Source organism: Symphalangus syndactylus, chromosome 11 (genome assembly GCF_028878055.3).
Source record: "Symphalangus syndactylus isolate Jambi chromosome 11, NHGRI_mSymSyn1-v2.1_pri, whole genome shotgun sequence".
Lineage (NCBI taxonomy): Eukaryota > Metazoa > Chordata > Mammalia > Primates > Hylobatidae > Symphalangus > Symphalangus syndactylus.
In genome coordinates this window covers 88353153-88355755 of record NC_072433.2, presented here as the reverse complement: position 1 = coordinate 88355755, position 2603 = coordinate 88353153, and positions in this window count along the sequence as shown.

The following is a 2603-nucleotide window of genomic DNA, read 5'->3' as shown; positions in this document are numbered from 1 at the left end:
ATCTTGCCCAATAATCAGGAGGCCACTGGAATATGTAGGGCCAATGTGTCTAATTAACTGGGCATTTCTCCCATGACTGCAAGATGTCTTCTGCAGCTTTAGTCATTATATAAGAATGCACAGCTGGAGAAAAAGGGAAATACAGATAATGATGCCAGTGTGCCTTACCTTTAATAATGATTAATTTTATGTTAACTTGAAAGTGCTAAGGGATGTTCAGATAGCTGGTACAACACTTTTTATGTGTGTCTTTGAGAGTGTTTCTGGAAGAGCTTAGTATCTGAATTGGCAGACAGAGCAAAGATGATCTCCCTCACTGGCATCCAATCTGGTGAGGCAGAGGAAGGGCAAATTTGCTCTCTCTGTTTGATCTGGGTAATTCATTGCCTCCAGTCCTTGGACACTGGCACTCCTCCTTCTTGGGTCTTCAGACTTGAAGTAAATTATACCACCAGCTTTCCTGGTTCCCCAGTTAGCAGATCATGGGATTTGTTGGCCTCCATAATTAATTAATCTCTCTCTCTCCCATATTACTTCTGTTTATCTGGAGAACCTTGATGAATACACCTTTTTTTCTAAGAAAAAACGAAAGATTTTCCTGATAGATATCACTTTTCATTTGTTCTCATTGGATAAATCCATGCCTCATGTCCACCCTTTGCTATAAAGTGTGAAATCAGAGTGGGCTTAACATGATGGATGTACATTTTGCCACAATAAACTAGATCAAATTCTTAAGAAGAAAATAAAGGTGGATAGAGTTAAGATGGATAGAAGTGTCTGCAATGAACATTTAATAAAACAACAGGAATTTCCAGTCATTTTTGCTTTCTTTATAACGTTTGACAAGTAAAACATAAACAAATGTCAAGGATACTATGCTAAAACAGATATTGTAGGCAAACTGGATCAGGAAAAAGAAATGTGAAACAGAATAATATATAAGCCCATCAATAAGTTTTTTTTTACAAAAAATAAAAAAGAACAAAGTATATATAGTATGTTATATAAGGTCTTATTTAAACGCTTTTTCTGTAGTTACTGAACTGTCCTTTTCTCTGACAAATTATAGAGGACAAGAGCTCAGATATTGAATATTTAATATATTTTTAATTTCATATTTCATAATAATTGCTAACTTCCTAGTAAAAATGTCACCATGTAACTAAATTGTTTCATATTCTCAAGCATGTTGAATAAGAAAAAGAACCAATAAAAACAAATATTTTCTAATTTACAGGGTCATTAGCCCTGATACCATCAATTTCAGTTAGCATACATAATAACACAAAAATTACAAGTAAATAATTCTGCAAATTTATTTAACTTTGAACATGATATCTGATATTTTTCATAATTATAGGGGAAAAATATTGCTATAGGGAGATTCAGGAGTTGGGCATAGTGGCATGTGTCTGAAGTTCAGCTACTCAGGAGGCTGAGGTGGGAAGATTGCTTGACCCCAAGAGTTTGAGGCTGCAGCGAGCTATGATTGTGCCACTGCACTCCAGCCTGGACAACAAAGCAAGATGTCGTCCCAAAAACACAAAAGTATATAAATAAATAAATAGTTTTTAAAAAAAATAATAAATAGGTTCAGGGATATGAAGAAAACTAATCTCAATCCTTGAAGTTGTTAGGATAAAGATAACAGTTATGAAAACGAGGATGATATATTGCATGTTTATTATGCTTCTGATAAAAAATCTTTGTAATATGTTTTATATTTGCCACAAAAGTTATCGTCGTTTTACATGTGAGAAAGCTGAATTCAAAGATGCCCAATAAATCACTGATAGATTGCGGGTAACAAGAGACAGAGATGTAAGCATTCACTATTGGTTACTGACATCTCTTCTGAAAAACTTTAGCCATCAACATTTCAGTAATCAGATGTGTTGAACTCTTTCAATAAAAGTAATCATTTGGAGTGGGAAAAACATTCAGACTTAATATCATATAAACGATACAAGTGGAATTTCAGTCAGAAAAAAAGAAAAATAACTTTGAAACCTACAAAAAGTATTTCTTCTTTTGTTACAGTTTAGTATTTTGTCACCATGAAATACTTGTGAAGATATTGTAACAATGAGAATTGGTTCAGTACCAAAGTTTTAGAAATTAAATTTTTATTTTTTTTGATATTTACTTGACTCAATTTTAGTAGTTTATTATTATTCTGACTCCCACTAGACACTAGATAAACACAAAATTAAGTGGATTAAAAGAAAATTTTAAATAAAAGGAAGTATTTAAGTTTAACATATTTAATGTCTAAAGTGTTTGAGAAAACCCGCATGTCTCCCTTTATTTCAGTGAATAAGCACTTTGATTCATCATAATAAATCAAGAAATCACTTAAGGTAAATTTCAAGTCCTTATCTTTGTGATCTAAAAATATAATAATAGGCATGTTTACAAACAATTACTTCCATTACGTACTGTGAATTAAAATAAGTTATGCAAGTGATATATTATAAAAGTGTGGAGTTCTAGAATTGCAAGATATTACAGAAATTACTGAAACATCTTCATTTTATAGTGAAAAATTCAGACTCAATAAAATTAAATAATTTATCCATGTCCCCAATGCTACGTAATAA